This window comes from Sorex araneus, chromosome 10 (assembly GCF_027595985.1).
Source record: "Sorex araneus isolate mSorAra2 chromosome 10, mSorAra2.pri, whole genome shotgun sequence".
Lineage (NCBI taxonomy): Eukaryota > Metazoa > Chordata > Mammalia > Eulipotyphla > Soricidae > Sorex > Sorex araneus.
In genome coordinates, this window is record NC_073311.1 from 9,308,308 (window position 1) to 9,332,224 (window position 23,917).

The 23,917-nt window shown below is 38.6% G+C and overlaps 1 protein-coding gene across 2 annotated transcripts in view; it reads right to left on the minus strand.

Annotated features, from left to right (window-relative positions):
* GRIP1 (glutamate receptor interacting protein 1) overlaps positions 1-23,917 on the minus strand; it is a 752,587-nt gene that overhangs the window by 639,569 nt on the left and 89,101 nt on the right. The window lies entirely within an intron of this gene.

Here is a 23,917-nt window from a genome sequence, read left to right on the forward strand (position 1 = left end):
TAGAATTACCTCAGATCCCAGTTTCTTCAAAAGCTCACTTGTTCATAAACCATTTTTAATATTTTTGTAGCTATTTCTTTAAGTCAACGTTTGTCTCCAAATGCCAAGCTCTATGAGAGCAAGCCTAGTGATTCTATTCACTATTCAATGCTAAGAAGCTTCCATTATTGCCTAGCAAAACCTAAAAATAATGATGAATGCATGGATGATTAACAGGCATATTTACAGTTTCTAAGCCTCATGGATTTCAAATTCATTTCTAAAATATGCAAGATCATCATAGAAAAATTTTTCAACAGATAAGTGCTGTGAAAATGATGTTTTGAGGTAGCAAAGCCTAATAAACACAGGCCTGCCTCAGCTCAGGCCCACCTTGCTTCAAACGGGCTGTAATTATATGTATGTAGATATGTACATAATTATATTCCCCTCCTCTTTTTTGGATAGTAAAACATTTTTTTCTGCCATGGCTGTGGTTAGTAGTGGTAACAGAAATGTAGAACAAGCTAACAAAAACTTGGGGAGAAAAAATATCCAGGGAAAGCAGTGTATTGAATAAAGAAAGAAACCTTTTTGAAATATACAGAAACGTAAGAATGGGATTAATGTATTATAATAAACAATTGTATGCAAAGAAGCATCACATTTGGACTTCAAAGGGGAATGGAATTTAACCAGGAAAAGTGTGTCAGGTAGAAATGACTTTCCTGGTTAGGGAAAGAACCCTAAGAAAGCATGGTCCAGTGAACTTGAGCATGATGTCCTCGTAATGTGCTTTTCTTATAGCTAAACAGAGCCAGTTAGACCAAACAATAATATTTAAGAAGAAAGGCAGCTCTCTGCAGAATCTAGAAAGTTACTGGTTGCCTGGATGGTAAGAACAGGCCTGGATGCTATGCTGGATGGACAGATTGAACCCTTATTGTTCACATGTTAACTGATAGAAAACAAGAAAAACCTGCAAACACATTTTAATGAATTAGTAAACACATTAATGAATGTAGTAGTAAATTATATAAAAATGTATTATAAGTGAATCAGTAAAAACTAGAACTTTTAAATATTCAAGGTAACCAAACAGTCCATCAGAAAACAAGGAGCAAACAGTAAGACCTCAATTAAACCATAAGGTTTAATTCCTCTGAAAGGCTATATGCAGTCCATGTTCATTGCAGCACTTAGTAAAACTGAATAGATGAAGAAGTTATGTACGTATATACAATGGGAAACTGTGTCTATGAGGATGAAATTATGCAATTTACTGTACATGGATAGACCTCAGGGGTATCACTCTGAGTGAAGTCATTCAGAAGGAGAACAGACCTAGAATGACATAAATAATATGTGGGATACAAAGAAACCAAGTACGGGAGCAACAAACGGCCAAGGACAAGAGCAAGGGAGAGTTAGTTCATAAACTGAGCTGACCTGAGAGCAAAAAGCAGCGAGGGGACAGGTCTTTGGGACACTGGTGGAAGGAAGGATGCTCTGGTGGTGGGTGTGGTACTGGAACTAAGTATGCATGAAATTATCCTTAAGAAGTGCATTGTACAGCATGGCACCTCAATAAAAATGGGAAGGGGAGAATTTAAAAATGTTTTGTCAGTAGTGAATTTAATTCTCTTTGGAGATTGTATTCTATTAAATGTTGTTTTTTGTTTCCTTATTTGCCTAAGAATTCAGAATTAATAGCTGGCAGAAATACTTTGTGCTTTTCACATTATTGATTATTAATATGTATACATATGTATATTCACAAACATGACACAAAGAAGTGCTCAATAGCACTCAATAATTTATTTATTTATTTATTTTTATTTTTTAATTTATTTGTTTTTAATTAGAGAATCACCGTGAGGGTACAGTTACAGATTTATACACTTTTGTGCTTATACTTCCCTCATACAAAGTTTGGGAACCCATCCCTTCACCAGTGCCCATTCTCCACCACCCATAAACCCAGTGTCCCTCCCACCCTCCCCAATCCCATCTCCCCCCCACCCCACCCTGCCACTGTGGCAAGGCATTCATCACTAATCATCAGAGAGATGCAGATCAAAACAACCATGAGATACCACCTCACACCACAGAGACTAGCACACATCCAAAAGAACAAAAGCAACCGCTGTTGGAGAGGATGTGGGGAGAAAGGGACCCTTCTTCACTGCTGGTGGGAATGCCGACTGGTTCAGCCCTTCTGGAAAACAATTTGGACGACTCTCAAAAAATTAGATATTGAATTCCCATTTGACCCAGCAATACCACTGCTGGGAATATATCCCAGAGAGGCAAAAAAGTACAATCGAAACAACATCTGCACATGTATGTTCATCGCAGCACTGTTTACAATAGCCAGAATCTGGAAAAAACCCGAATGCCCCAGAACGGATGACTGGTTGAGGAAACTTTGGTACATCTATACAATGGAATACTATGCAGCTGTTAGAAAAAAGGAGGTCAAGAATTTTGTAGTTAAGTGGATGGGCATGAAAAGTTTCATGCTGAGTGAAATGAGTCAGAAAGAGAGAGACAGACATAGAAAGATTGCACTCATCTATGGTTTATAGAATAACAGAGTGGGAGACTAACACCCAAGAACTGTAGAAATAAGTACCAGGAGGTTGACTCCATGGCTTGGAGGCTGGCCTCACATTCTGGGGAAAGGGCAACTCAGAGAAGCGATCACCAACTACATTGTAGTCGAAGGCCATGTGGGGGAAGGGAGTTGCGGGCTGAATGAGGGCTAGAGACTGAGCACAGCGGCCACTCAACACCTTTATTGCAAAGCACAACACTCAATAATTTAAATCTAGAGATATCTCCAGTGGTCAACAGTGGAAGCTAAGCCCAAGGTTCCAAACAGGAAACATTATCGTGTAATTTTAAAAAGGTAACAAATAATAATAATAATTAATTATTGAATGCAAATTATATGCTAGAGGCTTTGTACATAATTTATTTATATTATTACTTCTCATGGCTGAAATTAAATCATCAGAACTCTGTGCAGTTTTGTGACCCTTCCTTTTGAGAAACGGGAAGATTGAAGGTTTAAGGAAAGAAAACAGACAAGGTTGCCCACTCTCACCACTCCTCTTCAGAACAGTACTGAGAGTCCTTGCCATAGCAGTTAGGCAAGAAAAAATTATCAAGGGCATCCAGATAGAAAAGGAAGAGGTCTAAATTTTAAAAAAAAAAAAAAGAAAAGGAAGAGGTCAAGCTATCACTATTTGCGATGACATGATATTCATATTTAGAAAATATGAATATATTTAGAAAATATATTTAGAAAAGCCTAAAGACTCTATGAAAATGCTCCTAGAAACAATAGGTTTGTATAGTAAAGTGGCAGGCTACAAAATCAACACCCAAAACCCATGGCTTTCTTATATATAGTGAGAGAAGAAAGAGATATTGAAAAAACAATCCTGTTCACAATAGTGCCTCAGAAAATCAAGTGCCTCGGAATCAGCTTAACTAAAGAGGTGAAGGACCTATAAAAGAAAAATCACAAAACACTACTTCAAGAAATAAGAGAGGACACTAGGAAATGGAGACATATCTCCTGCTCATGGATAGGAAGGATTAACATGATCAAAATGCCAATATTCCCCAAAGCACTATACAGATTTAATGCAGTCCCCATAAGAATACCCATGACAATCTTCAAAGAAATAGACAAAACATTCCTAAAATTCATATGGAAAAATAAATCCCCAAGAATGGCTAACGCAATCCTTGGGAAAAAGAAGATGGGTGGCATCACCCTCCCCAACTATAAACTGTATTACAAAACAGTAGTAATTAAAACAGCATGATACTGGAATAGAAACAGACCCTCAGACCAATGGAACAGAGTTGAATATTCTGACACAGCCTCTTAAATATACGATCACTTAATCCTTGATAAAGGAATAAGAAATGGGAAGTGGAGCAAGGGAAGCCTCTTCAACAAGTGGTTCTGGGAAAACTGGCAGCTACATACAAAAAAGTGAACCCTGACTTCTGTCTAACACCAGGCATAATAGTCAGATCAACATGGATTAATGACCTCAGTATCAGACCTGAATCCATAAGGTAAATGGAGGAAAATGTAGGCAGAACCTTCCATGACACTGAAACTAAGGGCATCTTTAAGGATGAAATACCACTGACCAAACAAGTGGAAACAAAGATAAACAAATGGAACTACATTAAACTAAGAAGCTTCTGCACTTCAAAAGATACAGTGACTAAAATACAAAGAAAGCCCATGGAGTGGGAAAAATTATTTACCCAATACCCATCTGATAAGGGGTTAATATCCAGGATATACAAGACACTAGTAGAATTACTAGTAGAAATAAAGCTCCAACCCCATCGAAAATTGGGAAGAAGAAATGAACAGAGTCTTCCCAAAAAAAGAAATACAAATGGCCAAAAGGCACATGAAAAAAAATGCCTTACATCACTAATCATCAGGGAGAAGCAAATCAAAACAACAATGAGATATGATCTTACACAACAGAGACTGTTACACATCAAAAAAGAACACAAATAACCAGTGCTGGCATGGATGTGTGGAAAAGGACTCTCATTCATTGTTGGTGGGAATCCCAACTGGTTCAGCCTTTCTGTAAAACAATAGGGGCATTCCTTAGAAAACTAGAAATTGAGCTTCCATATGACCCAGCAATACCACTTCTGGGAACATATTCCAACGGTGCAAAAAAGCACAGTGCAAATGACATCTGCAGTTGTATGTTTATGGCAGCACTGTTCACAATAGCCAGAATCTGGAAACAACCCAAGGGCCTGAGAACAGATATAACAAAGGATTTACAAAAGAAAGCAGCAAGTTTAGTATTCTTCCTGGTGATTGGGAGACCATTTGGGATGCCAGAGATCAAACCCTGGTGCCTTGCATACAAGGCAAGTGTCCTACCTGCTGTACTATGGAGGTCCTACACTTTTTTTTAACCTGTAAAATCCAATCAGTCATAGCACCCTCCTCTCTGCTTAAAGCCACATTCTGAAACCTTCTCCCAAATTCTGCCAAAGTTGTTTTTAAAGTTTTAAAAAAATCACCAGATGTATTCACTCATTTATTTAGTTTTGTTGGTATGCACACCTTCAACGTGTCAAGCACCAAAGTAATTCCTGAATATACTGGTGTACACAAATTCATCACAGCACTTATATTCTAGTGAGGAAAGAATGACTGACCTTTAAAAATGTATGTGCAGAAGACATTGATAAAAACTTACTACTCTCGTGCCAACTACGAAAGTCCCTCCTTTCACACCCAGCCTACACTTCTTCTCTATTGAGCTACTTGTGATTTCTCAAACATGTCTTGCGCTCATAGCTAGAATACGCATATGCTGTCTGTTCCTTTTACTTAAGATTAATTCTGTATTGGGCTGGGGCCGGGGTGGGGATGAGGGTGGTGGCGGGAGGAAAACTGGGGGTATTGATGGTGGGAAATGTACAGGGTGAAGGGATGGGTATTGGAACATCCTATAACTGCAACCCAATCATGAACAACTTTGAAATTGTGTATCTCACAGTGATTCAATTAAATAAATAAATAAATAAAAGGCAAGACACCTATTTTTTTTTTAAATTCTGTGTCCCCTGTCCTTTCACTAGGATACTTTTGGCAAGTAGCAGGATCCTTCCTAATCTCCCCAGTTCTGGTTTCATTATTCATTCTTGGGCTCCCAAAACAACTGAAACATCTTCATTGATACTGCACTGTTATGTAAAAACACTTATCTCTACTGCCTTGTGATGTGTAAGTGCACAGAGAGCAGAGAACATATGCTCTGTTAGTATGATCTGCATCTACATTAGTTTGGTAGAGCTGCCATACAAAATATCACAGACTGGGTGACTTAAACAACACACATCTATTTTCTCACAGTTCTGGAAACTAGAAACTCAAGTATAAGGTGAGATATGATTAGGTTTACCCTTCAGCCTTTTTTTTTTAACTTAAATGGAGCTTCCTCACTATGTCCTCACTATGTCCTTCCTCTGTATGCACACTCCTATTGTCTCCTTGTGTGTACAAGGGACCTCTTTTTACAAAAACACCAGTTTATCTGGATTTGGGCTCACCCCAATGGCTTCGTTTTAACAGTCACATCTCAGAGAAATTGTGATTATTTTGTTCTAGACCACTACCAATAAAGCGATTATCACAATAAACTGGGTCACACAATTTTTGTCTTCCCTGTGCATTTAGAGTTGTGTTTAAACCATACTGAGTTGATAAGGGATAATAGCATAATGTTTAAAAACGAAAACACTGTACAAATATTAATTTAAAATTGCACAGCAACACAAAGGTATGAGCATAGGCTCTTAGAAAAATGACACAGGCTGACTCAAAGAAGGTTAATCCAAACCTTCCTTTTTTTCTTTTTCTTTTTCTTTTTTTGCAAAGCACTATATCATACAGCAAACTGAAACAAAATAAGGTGTGCTTATCAAAGGTTCTATCTCCAAATATTGAGATAAACTGAGCTCAGAGTGGGGTAAAAAGTTAACCCAGGAAGGGTAGAGGGAACACAATTCAGTTCAGAACCTTTATTCTATAACTAGTTTGTGACTGGTCTTGTTTTTCTTATTGCCCTAATTTTTTCCCACCCCTACATCATTTAGAAACAAGTGCAAAGGATTATATGTACCACTTAATCAGTACGTATTTCCTCAACATCTTTGGATAGAGACATACATTCTTCTCTTGGAAACAAAAGAGACAAATTCTTCTAATTTCATTGATTATTCCCTGACATCTTTATAGGTTCTAAGGGACAATGATCTTTTAAAAAACAAAATCATTTCATAAATGTTCTTTCTTCTCAGTAATCCTTTACAAAACAAACAATGAGAGATATTACAGGGGTTAAGGTACTTGCTCTACAAGCAGCCAATGCTGCTTCAGTCCCCCACATGACATATGGGTCCCCAAGCACCATTAGGAATGACTTTTCCGCCCCTGAGCACAGTCAAGAGTAGCCTCTGAATGCTGTCAGGTGTGACAATCCCCTCCCCCCCAAATAAAAGTCAAAACATTTTAATCTTCAAAAGTGGTACATCTTTAGTTATCAATATATACTATAAGCAGGGAAGAGTAAGGTTCTATAGTCTTAGATAAGCGTTTCTTTTCCCGCATGCCACCTGCATTACTGAAAAGTGAACCAGATATGTATGAAAATGTGTTGTCTATAAAGTATTACGTCTAAAATGAAGTCAACAGACTTGCAAGGTGCATTTTAAGAATCCATACACAGGATGCCACACATCGTCAGTAAGACCCAAGAAGTCAGGCTATTTTCTGTTTTCATTATAGATGCTCTTTACAGCATTTCCACTCTCCTAACAGCTGTCACGGCAACATTTCCCTCTGTCAGGATGAGAAAGTAGCAAGGCTCATCCGCTTAATGCACGAATGAACCAGAAGGACTTCTGAATAGCAGAACTCCCCAGTGTTTGGATGACACCATTGCAAAATGCAGTCTCTGATGGGCAGTCTGCTCTCAAAGTGACACTTTCTCCACACTGGCACTACCAAACAGGAGAAAATAAGGGCTACATGAAAAAAAGTGGACTTATTTTTCATTTGTAACTCTACATATTTCATCCATAAATAGCAAGTTGCAGAATGATTGTGAATGGCATGAGTACTGAGAAATGTGAAATACACAAGATTTTAACAATTAAAAGACAATTTCAACCTTGCATGTTTATAAGGTCAAGTAAAATCATTGCTGTATTACAACACCCAAAAGGAGAGAAAGAACAAAAGGGAATGCCCTGCCACAGAGGCGGGGTGGGGGGGATGAGGTGAGGGGGGGTGGGAGGGATGATGGTGTCATCAGTGGAGAACGAGCACTGGTGGAGGGATGGATACTCAAGCTGTGCATGACTGAAACACAAGCATGAGAATATGTAAATCTGTATCTGTAACCCCACGGTAATTCATTAATAATTATTTTTTTAAAAAATAATGTAATATGATTCAGCCTAATACAAAATTTGCATTTATGTTAAAATAGTGCTAGTATATAACATAAGAATTATGAAGTTACTTTATAGTGTGTACTAGAGTTAGTTCAATTATTAAAGATGATTTAGTAAAACATTGAAAATGGAAATATAATCAGGAATATACTGATTTTGTAATAAATAGAATACTAACACTTCAAAAAAATCATTGCTGTATTTCAGAATTTTTCATAAATCCAAAAGTTTGCTCAGCAAAAATTCTTAAAACTGGGGCAAATGGCCTTGGGTAAGAGTTCTACAAATGAAGCATGTAGGTCTACTTACATTGATTTTTTTCAAACATAAAACATATTTTTAGAAAAAATATAAGGTAATAGAAAAATGCAAATATAGTTGATTTGCTATAGTTCCATAAAATTTCCCATATTATTAACACTCTACATGTATATCTGCTATACTTAATAGAACAAAATTTATATATGATTATTAACTAAAGTCCCTACTTTATTCAGATTTTCATTTTTACCTTAATCTCTCTTCCCTGCCTGCCCCTCTTCCTCTCCCCTTTCCTCTTAATAGGTGCCATCCCCCGCAGAGTGGGTGATACTCAGGTCACTAGTGCCAGTGGTGAGGGGACTAGGGGTAATGCAGGGCTGGGATAAAACTCAGGATCTGCACAAGTATCAGGCATGTGCTCTAAGCCTTAAGCTATCTCCCGGGCTCCCTAATGCCCTTTTCAATTCCAAAATTTCATCCAAAACCGCACGTTTTGTTTCATAGTCCTATCCCACTAGGTTCCTCTTGGCTCTAACGATTCCTTAGAAGACATTTCTGATTTGGTAGCACATGCAATTTTGTAGACTGTCCTTCAACTCAGATTTGTCTGAAGATTTGCTCATCTTTAATTTTTAATTTTAATTTTTGGGGAAGGTTGGGTCACACTTGGTGATGCTCAGGTGTCACGCCTGGCTCTGTGTTCAGGAATTATTCATCTTTGCACCAGGAGTATGGTTTGGGGGAGAAAATTTCATCACATCACATCAAGTACATAATATAGATACCCAGGTATCATTGCTGCTGTCAATGTTTATCATCTGGCTGAGGTTTGTCTGAGATTGCCATAACCACTGCAGGGTACTTTTTGCTTCCCTTCCATTCTGTAGCGTTCAGGGAAAAGTCACTATAAATAGTTTATACTTAAGGAACTGAGAGTTTTAGGCCACCTTAAAAATTACCTAAATATTTAGAATTCTATAGAAGAAAATTGTTTCTTTTAAAAAATATTAAATCACTGTTATTTGCAAAGTTATTCATAGTTGAGTTTTAGACATAAAATATTATAGCACATTCCACCAGCAATGTCAAGTCAACTTCCCTCCACCAATGTCCTTGGGCTCCCTCCCATTCCCTCTGTCGGGGCTCCTCTCCTCCCCCCTCCCCCCACCTGCCCTCTCAGGCATGTTTCTGAGTTCAGTTGTTTAAGTTCAGGTCTCTGGATTTCAGTGTTGTTAACTTTGTGATTTGGATATATGGCTCTATCATTCCTTAACACCACCTTTGTACCTTACTTCCTGACATGGGTCCCATTGCCCAGGTCATTTCTAATCCCTCCATTTACTTATATTTTTGTATGGCTATAGAAGAGTTCATTAATCCATTTACACTGAAAGATATGGAAGTTTTGTTATTGGTTTTTCTTTTCTAATATGCATTTAATACTTTAAGTTTTTCTCCAAAGATTATTTGTGACATTTCCCACAATTTTTGATTGGTTATGTTTTTAAATTCATTTTTTTTCCAGCCTTTTTATTTAATGTGGTCACACCAGTGCTGGAGGGAGTGTGTCACTGCAGGACCACTCCTTGTCGTACGTGCCCCAATGACTGAGGCAGTTCTCTCCTGCTTGGGGTTAGAGATCAAACTCAGGGCCTCACACACAGTCCGCATTTGTTCTATCACTTAGGCTAGCTCCCCAATCCCTTCATTCAAATTTTTTAAATTGACTTGTGACTTCTTTTGTTTGTTTGTTTCGTTTTTTTCTGTTTATTTTTTTTAATTTTTTTTATTGAGTCACCATGTGGAAAGTTACAAAGTTTTCAGGTTTAAGTCTCAGTTATACAATGCTCGAACACCCATCCCTTCACCAGTGCACATATTCCACCACCAGGAATCACAGTATAGCTCCACCCCGCACCCCCATGCCCCTAGCCCCCCCCACGCACTTGTGACTTCTTTAGCCTATGAATCATTAGAAGAGTATTGATGAAATTTAGGACTAAAGTCTCAGTCATCTGGTGGTGATACTGAAAAGCCTGGCAAGGACAGGAATCAGAGAAGAGGCCTTTCAACAGGAGTAGACGACTCTGGTTAAGGCACTTTCCCAGGAGAGGGACCTTTATTTCAGGGAATGTTTGGGTACTTCACCATAGTTACTTTTCCCCACCCTCTGCTTGAGAGCCAGGAGGCCATCCTACATGCACAATCCCGGTAAGAGTGAAATGCCTTCTGAGATAATTTGTGTCAGACACACAGACTTGCAAGCTCTTGACATGTTGGTACTCCTTGCATTGCTTTTGCTTAATATTAATTTTTATAGGGAACAGAAACATTTGCCTGAGAAAGTACTTAGAGTGTATCAGAAGCTTAACATAGTACCAGGCTCTTTAGAGCAAGATTTCTTAATTTTTGCCCAATCATGAACCCCTTCCACCAGAGAAATGCATCACAGTTGAGCACTTTGAGAATGACTTCAAATTCATTACATGTTTGAATTCAATGAGTTTTTGGTCATTAAATGTTCAGAAATTTTTTATTGTTGGCCCAAATTCAGTTATCCCAATTTTTCATGAAACTCTGTGGGGTTTTGAGCCACAGTTTCAAAAGCAAAGTTTGAGAAGTTAAGAAAAAATGTCATTCACTCAACAGTATTATTTATTTAGTTTTTAAGCCACTTCCAGCAGTGATCATGACTAACTTCTGGTTCTTCAATCAGTTATCATTCCTAATGGGGCCTACAGGGGCATAAGGGGTGCCAGGGACTGAAGTGAATTGGCAGCAAAATTCAAAAGCTAAAGGCAAGCCCCCTACCTGCTATGCTATCTCTCCAGCCACCTCAACAGTAATTATTTAGCGCCATTTTGATGCTAGGTGATGTACTGAAGAATAGCGATATGGTGCTGAAGATATGGCCATGTACTCACAGAACTTAAATTCTAGTGAGGCATACTGGGGGAAAAAAGGTATACATGAAAAAAGAAAAACTTTAGCTTTTAGAAAGCTAATAAAAGTGACACAACAAAATCTAAGCATATAAAAGTGTAAATGTTTGAGAACACTGTGCTAAGCACAATTCCTAGCTCAGCAAGGAAAAGAAATACTATGATCTGAAGTACTTTAGAATTTGAGCAGAGTTTCGAAAACAAGTAGAATTAAGGTCTGAAGAAATGTCACTTTGACAAAAGGTACAACAATCAATAGCAAAGATTTAGAGGTTGTAATGACAATAATATGTGTCAATGCAATTCAATACAGTACAATAATGTGTTCCAATACAGCCATCAAAACAATACAATGTAACACAACACAGCACGATACAATAATGTGTTCCAAAACAGCTAGACTGCAATGCAGTTTTCATTACAGAACAATACTGTTCTAAACTATTTACAAGAACACTGGGAAAATTGGTTAACTCCAGCATCAGAAATGTGTTATTCAACTAGAACTATGAGATGCTTGTTAAAACATTAGACAGAGAATAAGATGAAGAAAAAAAGTTTTCTAGATTCATGTGGTCAGCCTCTATCACTGACCTGACAAAGCCTTTGAGCAAAACCACTCAGCTGTAAGTCAGTATCTTAATCTTCTTCATCATCTGGCTCTGTGCTTAGAAGTCACTCCTCCTGGCAGTGCTCAGGGGACTATATGCAGTGCCAGAAATCGAATCATGGTTAGTCACATGCAAGGCAAGTGCATCACTCCTGTACTATTTCTCTGGCCCCACAATCTGGACTGTAGGTCACCTCTTGTCACTAGAACCTCTGCTGCAATGATGAATTACTGTCTCTAGTGCTCAACTCAGTTGCCAATAGACATAAGCAGCCTGGACACTTGAGATGTGATGACAGGAGTAGTGAAATTTTCATTTTAAGTTTATTTTAATTTTAAAAGCCATATACAGAAATGGGCCACATGTAAACTGGACTGCCTAACTGTAAAACAACTGGCAATAAACCTCTACCTTTCCGGGGATAGCTCTCGAATGTGTGTGTGATAGCTCACTCGCGACTGGCCTGTCTCCCAGACTTTTCCTTTTCTTTGTAAGCAAACTGGAATACTCTCACCATAGTTTCTAAAGCATATTTTATACCCCTGTCTTGTTCTTACCAATGCATTCTAATTCACATAGTTAAGGTCGACATATGGTTTCCATAAATCACAAAACATCCCTGGATTTTAATGCACAACTATATTATGCAGGAGCTGAATGGGAGGTTCCTATGACTGCCTTCAGATGATCATATTCCCTGTAACCCAAAAGAAAGATGGGGGTGAGAAAGGTGAAGAAAGAAAACAGGACAAAGATGGTATCAAAGTCACCTCTGAAACATAACTTTTTAATTTTCTAATTTATTATTGATATTCTGAGATTTACAATACAGTTAATGGTGGATTCCCATCCACACAATTCCAACACGACACCCATCATGAGTGCACCCATTTCCCTCCCTAAGGATCTCAAAACCCCTCTTCAACCGTACCTCCACACCAACTCAATTATGAGGAATCAGTTCTCCCATCATGTTGCCTCTGGCCCTTTGTCGCTACTTTGCTGTGCAGCTCTATGTCCCCCATACGAGGAGATCAGTCTGTATCAGTCACTTTCTTTCTGACTTCACTCAGCATGATATCCTTAGCTCCATCCATGTTGTTGCAAAGTGCATGGTTTTGTGCCACCTTAGAACCGCACTGTATTCCACTGACATCACATAAATATCAAGAGGCCGCGATGGAAACCGCTCTCAGGATTCACGGTCCCATTCTTATTACTATTTCAATACCTAATTGCACTTTCACACCAAAGTTGCCTTAATTTCTTTCTGAAACATTTATCTCTTTTTTTTTAATTGAATCACCAAGTGGAGGGTTACAAAGTTCTCAGGATTATGTCAGTTATACAATATTCAAACACCCTTCCCTTCACCAGTGCCCATCTTCCATCACCAACCCCCCCAGTATATCTGCCGCCCCCTCCCACCTCCCTAGTCCCCACCCTTGTACGTGATAAGTTTCACTTCATTCGCGCTTATCTCGATTACATTCCATGTTTCAACTCACAACTCACTACCGTTGCTGGGGTTTCCCCCCCAAAAGAAAAAGACAGTCCTATTGCCAATGAGGCATTTGATAGTTCTCCATTACTAAGAATATAGAGATATTAAGTCCTGCTGTTTGTTACATAACTTTTCTTTTTCCCCCTTGCCCCGCGCCACCGAGTTCACGCCTGTTTAGTAATCGCCACGCTGTCTGACAAAGGGAAAAAAAACGAAGAGGATGGTTATTTCCCGTCATCAGCCGGTGTGGGGCTCTGGCTTAGTTGATAGTCTAGTAGAGTGTCTGCAAGCAGTTTCTGGAACCAAAGGTCTTGCGCTGATATCGGCTCCGGCTCGAGATACCACCAGCGTCCCGCTGGTCCATGTACCTAATTTTTCCCCTTATTTCCCATTCCCACGCCACCAGGTCTGTTTGCTTAATGGACATCACACTATGTTTGACACCACACCACGTTTCTTCCCGAGAGAGAAGGATATTTCTTCTCAGCCGGCGTGGGGATATAGCTTAGTTCAGTCTAGAGAGATGGCTACCATTTTGATTGCCTTCAATATTTCAACAAAATACTTACTATTCTTGTTAGGATCACCCACAAAAGTCTGACCCATTAAGAAGGAACCATTACATATTGCTAATATTAAGATGACATTAGGTCGCGCGGCCGCGAGAGCGGCCGCGCAGTTTTGGGTTTCTGTCTAAAGTCCAGGGAAAAAGTTGAAGGAGAGAGAGAGAGATTTCTGCACGGGGGACCTGGCGGAAACTCTCAAGTCACATACTGCAGGTTGCTGGTGGGCTGCTGGTGTCCCAAGCAGCTTCCTCCTCTTCGTCAGTCATTCTGGGGGTGCGGGCGCGGAGAAATGGGCTCTTTCTGAAATATTTAAATCTTATAAACAGGCAAATATAAAATTTTGATAAGAAATCATTAAAGAGATGTATTTTCTGGAGACTTGTAGTTAAAAGCATCTTGTAAAGAATTTTTAACACCAAAACTATACCATCTAGTTTATTCAGAGCACTGAGATCAGTTTTTTTTCCCATTTTCAAATTTTTTTCTGATAGAACATGGCAGAAAAAGGAAAACACATTCTACAAATGTGTTTTTGTAGAATTTAACAAAAACAGAAAGGAAAACATTCTAAAACCCTGCTTAGAATCCATTAAAGACATCATGATTTTTTTGGTTCAAATACCACTGCCGTCATATAGAAAAGTCCATTTTGAGAAACACACACTTTATAAATTCTGAATGAATCCATCTCACTAATTGAAGGACCTATACTCTGTCATATAATTTAACCTTTACTGGACTAAATCAAAACACCACAACTCTACCACTGCTTACCTTATTTTTAAAGAACTTGGGAAAGCTAATTCTGCTATCTTAAATAGAAATTCATTTCAACTTCATTCAGTAAAAGGTCTTCTGTAACATAACATTAAAATAATTTTGTAGGTGGCATTTTGCCTTTTTTAAGGCTGTAAATCAAGTAAAAGTGTTCCCTACATTTGACACATGTGACTTCTCTGTACTATCATTCAAATCGTCATTAAAATGACAGAAGCAGGGCCTTTGGTATATCAAATACACCAAAGTAACTCCCCTTTCCTCTTTCCCTTCCCTTCTTGTTCATGTAATGGCAAGGGGTTGCAGATACTTTATTCCAGTGTTTACACACTTTTTTTTTGGTTGTAGTACTTGTAGGTTGCAGAATTAAGTGTGGTACTCTCAGGGGTGACACCTTTAGTTGTAATGTTCTCCATACTACGGCTGCAGAGCATATAATGTTCACACACTTTGTTGTACTTCTGAGAAACCAAATTGGCAGTGCTATCAGGACCACACTTAGTATTATGTGGGACAGGGTTGGGGCTCAGACTTGGGGCCTACTGGTACCACTTGGAACTCTACCACTGAGTTATCTCTCTGGGACCTCAAGAGTTTTTTTTTTAATAACAATTAACTAAAAGGCAAGCATGAAAGATTTGGACCAATCTCCTTGCAATTCAATCTTTCTGCACAAACTTAAGACTGTTTATTTTTGTCTTTTCAACTCTAAAGAAAGAAAGTCACCATGAGCTATGATTAAAAGTTCCACTAAATCATCCTGACTGACAGAAGTCGGAGGAAGTCTGACCTTTGGAGTTGGGAGTTGGCTCTTAAAAACTTTACTGACTGCCTTAGAAGCTTAGAACACACACACACACACACACACACACACACACACGTATCTGACAATCATAAAAGAAATAAAAAACCAAGCACAGTACTGTATCTGACCCTTATTACCACCTACCACATCCTGAACTATCACCCAAGGCCTCCCCACCAGATCTCTAGAATAGCGGCTATCTCATCTTCCTATTTCCTGCTTGACCTCTTCCATTCTTAACTCCATGGACAGATTATATTTTTAAACACACACTGTCCAGCTTATAGACCTTTCCCCACCCTTCTCTCATCAAGTATGCTTAGTTCTATTACCAGTTTTCAGGGAATTGTCTTATTTTGTTTTGCCTTCAGATCAATTTTATATCCTTGTATTGCAAACATAGGTGAAATCACCTAAAACTTGTATTCTTTCCTTGATTTATTTCACTTCATATATTCTCCATTGCCCCCTTCCATTTATTATGAATGGTAAAATTTCATATTTATGTAGTCAAATAGTATCCCAACATATAAATGTGCCTATCTCCTTTAACCAATCATTTAGTTACCAAAGGTAATTTCCCTTTTCTCTTTGGCTCGTTCTATATTTTAGCCATTATAAATGTCACTGCGGTAAACATTGGGTGGGGATCACTTTTGGTGTCAACGTTTTCATATTCTTCAGAAAGATACACAAAAGTGAGATTGCTAGATGAGATGGATGGTATGGTATCTTTTTATAGAAACTTCAAAACATTTTCCAAAAAGGTTTTGCCAATTTACATTCTGAAAAACAGTGCACAAAAGTTTCTTCTCCACTCTCTCCAGCACATATTGTTGCTATGATTGAGGCTATTCTCAGTCACAAGCTTGGAGTGGTCCTGTACTTTGGCCTCTTGTGAATTTTTCTGATGATAAGTGATGAATAGGATTTTTTCACATGCTTACTGTCCAACCTCTTTAAAGAAGTGTTTATTTAGTTTCTCTGTCCATTTTTTTGAATAGAATGTTTATTCTGTTACTGTAAGAGATTTGTACTTAAAAAATATAAGTTAGATCATACTACTCTTCAACACTATTCCTTTCATATAATGGAAAGAAAAAACTAAAACCTTTGGCATGTCCCTTGAAGATGTCTAATTGCTTCAGTTCTTTACTCCTTCTCTGTGAAGATCCCATTTATAATCTCAGAATTTATTCTCGGGGCTGGAGTGATAGCACAGTGGGGAGGGTATTTGCCTTACACACGGCCGACCTGGGTTCAATTTCCAGCATCTCATATGGTCCCCTCAGCACGTCCAGGAATAATTCCTGAGTGCATAAGCCAGGAGTAACCCCTGTGCATCACCAGGTGTGAATCCCCCCCCCAAAAGAGAACTTATTCTCAAACACACACAACTATCTACCTTATTCATTCACTTGATGTACTATTTTTCATATCAAATATTACGGAACTTACTTCCCTAATTTATTGATGTATGATGTATTAACACTCCCACACTGTCTAAAATGTAAGCTTTATGAAGACAAGAACATTAGAACACAGTCAAGAATTCAGCAAGTAAATGGTACTGGTACATGAACTTAATGAACAGGCGCATACACTGGTTGTAGTAAAAAATTCATAAGGGTTTAACAGAAATTAAGGCAATTCCCTTGCTTGTGGTTGACCCCAGTTAAACCCCTAGCACTGCCAGGAGTGATCACTGAGCACAGAATAAGGAGTATTCCATGAACACAATCCAGTCAAGTGCAGTCCAGAAACAAGAACAAAAGTTAAAATTAAAATATCAATTTTAACATAATTGAATTATGACCCTAACTTAAATAGTGTATTATTTTAAAATTTTAAGATAATATTTTAATAAAATGATGTCTAAAAATAATATCTTAGGGTGCCTGTTACATAAAAAGCACTTAACAAATGTTTGCTGTTACTGATTTTTAGCATATGTTTTCTTAGGATAACTTCTTGGAGAACAATTGCTATAGACATTAAATACCTGATGAAACTTAATCTTCAAGGCCTCATATTTACTAAAGACATGAGAAGAGTCCTCATTATATATTCACATGGCTATATGTTTTCATAAAATTTGTAAAAATAAGATATTTTCATTGCATCTGTTCTGACTGTTGTTACCTTCTACATCAATTTCTCTTTCATGAAGTGTCTCCTTACCCTGAGTGGCTATGGAGTAGCCAGGGACATTTTTAGAATCCAGTTAGGTTGAGATGAGAATTAAATTTAGTTTTATTTAACGGCAAGGGTGGGGAGGCACATTTGGTTATAACCTGGCAGTGCTCAGAGCTTACTCCTGGCTTTATGCTCAGGGTTCACAGCTGGCAGACTTCACGGATACATATGCAGTACCAGGGATCAAACTGGAAAAAGCCAAGTGAAAGGCAAGTAACTTAACCCCATACTATCTCTACAACCCCAGAAATTAAATTTTATTTGAGTTGAGTGTTTTTCATATATGAACTTCCAAGTCCTGCCAAAGACAAATACTGACGCTATTTCAGACCAGAAATGGACAAAGATATTCTAATTGATTATTCCAACTCACTGCCCAGGACCAAAGGTCAGCATAGTAATAGGTCTCTTGCCAAGCGCAGCACCAGAAGAATGTGGACTGTAGAGTAGAAATAAAATTTGAAAAGTACAGAATGAGGAACTGTCCTGCAGAAAACACTTTCAATCATCAGATGTCTAAAAGCTAGGGATTCATTTGCATCAGTATCTACAATACATGGAAGTTCTCTTCAGTCAGAAATATACCCAGTAATGGAATAGATTCAATTAAAAATACAAATCTGTAGTAGTACTATAAATAGAAAATATATGTGAATTTTCAAGTTTTATGCATCTAAACTACTACTAATAAAAAAGAAATTTCCGTCTACTCTGCTTGAAGGTTTAATTATCTTCCTGTGTCTTTGCAGAAAACAGTACAGAATCACTGTCATGTGAAAAGGCAATCAGAAAGCCACCAAAATAATATAAGAAGTAAACTGTTAGAGATGAATGTCAGGAAGATAATTACTTGAAAGTCTAACAAACATAATAGATACGTTCTATTCAAGGACAGAAATATAGAGATGAGTTAGGAGGTTACACAGTGGTTCAAGAGAGATGAGTTGAAAGTTCAGGGCAGGGCAGTTGCAAAGCTATTTTGGTCTTCAGAGGTACCAGCTATTTGTCCTGAGCAATCACAGGGCGAATCACTGTGAAGAGCCAAATTCTGGAGCCAGACTCACCCAAAGTTGCCACTTACAGAAGATTTTGTGATGCTTTTTTTTAAAATCAGTACCACCAAAATGGGTTGTTGTGATTTTATTTTTTAATTTTATTGATAGCACTGTCACACTGTCATCCTGGTGTTCATCAATTTGTTCAGGCGGGCACCAGACTCAACAAGTCTCACAATGGACTTGTGAGACTTGTTGAGATTGAAGCGATAGCACCAGGGGTAGGGTGTTTGCCTTGAACGCGGCTGACCTGGGTTCGGTTTCTCCATCCCTCTCGGAAAGCCCAGCAAGCTCCTGAGAGTATTCCGCCCGCATGGCAGAGCCTGGCAAGCTACCTGTGGCGTATTCAATATGCCAAAAACAGTAACAAGTCTCACAATGGAGATATTACTGGTACCAATTGAGCAAATCTGATGAACAAGGGGTCAACAGTGCTACAGTGCTACAATTTTATTGAACCACTGTGAGATAGTTACAAGGTTTCAGGTTTGGGTTACAATCACACAATGATCAAACACCCATTCCTCCACCAGTGCACATTCCCCACCACCAATCTCCCCTATATAACCCTCCTTCCCCCCTTTTCCTCATTAAGACTGCCAGGCCTGGAGGTTTAGTGCAAAGGCCGCATATGCAGTGTGTCAGACCCTGAGGGGTCCAGGATTACCTGCGGAGCATGTGTCCCATTAGGGCCACATCCAGCAGTGCTCAGGTAGCCGTGTGATGCCAGGGTTCTAATCTGGGTCAAGGGGATGCTAGGCATGTGTGCTAGTTCCCGAATTCCCAAGCCTGGAGTCTTTGTTTTCTCAGCATGCCATCACCAATGCTTAAGTCCCAGGGTCCACAAACCCTAAATCTGTCTCTAGCGATAGGGATTGTACTTTTGAGGCTTGAATATACTATGCCTAATTTCTGATGAGAAAAATTATACTAGGCTAAAAGAAATATTACAGGGTTATGGTGATTGTCTTACAAGAGGTCAATCAAATACTCTACCCTGTCATCACACAGGGTCCCCCAAGCACCGAGAGGTGTTATCCCTGAGCACAGTGCCAGAATGGCCCTTGAGTAGGTGGTCCAGGTAAGGTTAAAAAAAATTAGTGCCAGAAAGATGGTACAAGAATAAGGTGCTTGTATTTATTTGATCCCCTCCACCATGTATGGCCACCGAACTCCTGTCAGAATAATTACTGAGCACAGAGCCAGAAGTCAGCCCTGAGCACAGCCAGCTGTGGTCCAACTCCCCACCCCCAGACGAAAAGAAAAGAAGTAAAAAGAAAAATTGTACCAACTGACAATACAAGTTTACTTAAAACTTCTTTGATATTGACTATTATCATCCATTCTAAATTTAGACAATCTTATGAAGTTAATTTGTGGTTCTTTGACTACTTATGATGCATAAAAGATTTGTAAGTGCATACCGCCCTTCAGTATACTTTCCTTATGGAATAGCTGGTCCGGTCCTATGCTGGACCAGAAAATTCACCTGTTAACCAGCATGAAAATAAATATTCATTATGTGAAAAACACTGTTAACTAAGTATGGAACTTATGGAACTTATCTTGTACATTTATTCCACTTAAACATTTTAATCCTAACTGCCTTATTTCTGCAACTAGAACATAGGTTGTGAAAGACAAGGAAAAGTTCTTGGTGGGCAAGTATTTTATTTTGTTTTATTTCCCTCCACTAGCAGAGAACCAGATATATTAAATGAACAATATTTAAAATAAAATAAAATTCTTAAATAATCACTATTTCTATAAATGCCACATCCAAGTCCATTAAATCAAGAGGAAATAAACACAAATGCCTTCTGGATGTCTCTGACCAAAAAATGTCCAATGTGGTATCTTTTAAATCAACAATTAAAGGCCTATACTTTACTTTTCTAGGTTGCTACCTTCACTAGGCTGTGCTTAAACTTTTCAGTACCTCCTCTAATGCTCTTTCTCCTCCTTATGAACTTTCTCTTTGTACAATCCTTAGGTTCTTTAACATCACATTACACACACACATACACACATATATGTGTGTATATATATACACACATACACAAATATATGTGTATATATATACACATATAAATGTAGAGAAAGAGAAAGAGATATTCATATTGATGAACACATATTCAACTGAAGAGTTAATGAGAAAATTTGAGGAAGAAGTTCTATTTTTTGAACTGAATATAAATTGTAGCTAATTCTGACCCCCACTGAGACCTTAGAAAACACATGATTGAATATACAATTTCATAAATAGAAGCAGGTCGCTAATTACAAGGAACATAAATGGACAGCTCTGGAGAAAAACTTCTCTACTTAGATATAATTATGAATAAATAGAAAAGACAAACAATATTCAAAAATCTGCCCCCATGATCAAGAGCTTGTAAATTTTTCACAAAGCCACCTTAGCAGAAATTCTATTTAAATTCTAATATCTTCAGGTAATTTCATCTTCTCTGGAGAAATCTTTATTTTTCTCTTGGAAGTGTGCTCCCTCTCTCTCTTTCTCTCTCTCTCTCTCTCTCTCTCTCTCTCTCTCATTTTCTCTCATCCCCTCTCCTCACTTCCTCAGATTTCTCTAAGTATAATTATTTTACTTCACTGAAAAATAATAGAAATGAATATGTTTTATCACTTTTTTAATGTGTCATAAATGTAACTAAGTAGCATATAAATGATTATTAGTTGGATTTTCATACTATTAACATGAATGGAACAGGACTAGAAGCTGGGAAATCCCATCATTCCCATTTACCTTTCACCCAAATATACCACTATTCTCATTTTTAGGACCCGGGGCTGGGATCTCCAATCCAAGCCTGCTCAGATCAGGACTGGGCCTCTTCCGCCCAGATTTCCCATTTTCCAGTAGCTAGGCGGTCACACCCAGGGACTGCCCCTGACGCCGTGTAATCCCACCAACAGCCAACATCCACAGACTTAAAATCAAGCTCTCAGAAGCGCAAGGTCGTGACATCTTACAGTCTACTTCTCCCTCTGGGAGAACCTGTCAAGCTACCCTGTCAAGCCTCACAAGCTCCCCATGGTGTATTCTTATGCCAAAACCAGTAACAATGATGGGTCTCATTCCCCTGACCCTGAAAGAGCCTCCAATGCGGCATCATTGGGAAGGACCAGTAAAGAGAGGCTTCTGGAATCTCAGGACTAGGACAAATGGAGACGTTACTGAGATCGTTCGAGAAATTCGACAATCAATGGGATGATGGTGATGGTGGTGATGATGACATTTGAACTTTATATAAATGTTAACCATCCAATAGGTTTTTTGATATTTGGATTTTTTTCTCACAATTATATTATTGAAATATAACAATAAAAGCCCAACCACCCAGTTGAGGCAATGTATTACCAACAGATTGTTTTCCTCTGGTCATCATTGGTATTTCCAGAGTAGTGGCTCTTTTTATTTGTTTCTTTGGTTTGACTTTGGGCCCACACCCAGTGGACCCCCTGACTCAGTGCTCAGAGGAAATTCCAAGCGAAGCTTGGGGAACTAAGCAGTATCAGAAATGAAACCCAGGACCTCACACCAACAAGGTTAATGTACTACCGTCGAATAACACCATCGGACTATGACTCAATAAAAGTTTTAAATTTTTAGACTTTAAATCCCTGAGATGGAATTATAACAGGGGTTAGGAACTATTTTTATTACAGAAAAAATGTAATAATATAGCACTATACAATGCTTTGAAGCTTTGGTTTAAAATAAGTTCTACCCAAAAATAAATAAATAATAATTTCTATAGAGAGAAACTGCACTTGGCTTGAACTACAGCTCAAAAGCACATCATTTTGATTTGCCTATTTTTGTCTGTGGGGTTGGAGATGACCACTCTCTCCCATCAGTCTCTGTCACTGACAATTCTAGGAACAGCTCAATCTTCTTCAGGCACATCACACTTGGCCCTAAGAGCGGTACTGCTACACTACAACATTTCTTGCTCTCATCTGTCTCAGACCAGCTGTTTTCTATTTCTTTCCAACATCCGATGTTACTAGATTAAAGCCAAAAAAGGAAAACATTCACCCCAACAGCCAAACCCAAAAAGTAAACCAAATTTGGGGGTGGGGGGTGGAAAAAGACTGCATTTCCTACATCCTGTTCATTTTTCTCTTGTGCAATGACATTTTCATTTTCTTTTCCTTTCTCTGACTTCTAACCAAGTTCATTCTGAAACTGCAGGAAGCTAAACCTTTGAACATTTTATCTGCAGCTTTCAGGATCCACGCGACAAATGGCAGTGTGGCAGACCGTGACATAGCCACAGCTCAAGGCCAACGACGACAGCCAACCTCTGCCTTGGGCTGCGTGCCTCGACTCCTGTGCTAGGTCAGTAGCTCTGCACCGTCTGGGCTGCTGCCTCAGGCTGTATGATTTACTAAACCCGCTGGGATCCCATGTGTGACCACTTCTTAGGAATTAAATAGAAAATACTGGTTTTCTTTATACAGCAATAAATCCCAAATTTTTCAGCCCCATGATTCCTCTCTGGGATTCATGTAACACTCCCCTCATCACCACCACCAGATCAAAACTCTTCTCTTCTACTAAAAAAAAAAAAAAGAAGAAGAAACAAAATAATCTGTCTTTTGACTGCAATAACCACTGGATATTTCTGGAATGACTTTTATATGAATTAATATACTTTATGAAGCTAGAAAGAAACTCAAGGTGTGAACCAGGAAAAAAAGTGGCCCGCTAAACCTAGTTTATAAGCATTTATATGTGTACCAGCCAACTTAAAAAAAATGATACCTCAAAAGCACCTGCCTCTAGACTCATCAAAAGACCTCCCAACATCTTCCAGCAAGTTTTACGGACACTGTTAAAGACTCTATTGTGTCTCTGAAAGAGATAGCTACCTAGATCTACAGATGTGAATTATTTGGAATGAGACTTGTGAGTAGTGCTTTACTTGGAAATAGAGACTTTGCAGATGTCAGTAAATTCAGATGAAATCAGTAGGACAATCCTAACCCAAAATCACTGCAACAGACACCCAGATAACACAAGAGATACTGGAGTTCTACAGCTAGAAGTTCAGAACACTTGGGATCTATCACTACTTTCCCAATGCTTGGAAGAAGGAGGGAAGTGAAACCTTCCATCCAGAGTCTCAGGGGACACACACCTGGCTGCTGTCTTGATTTTGG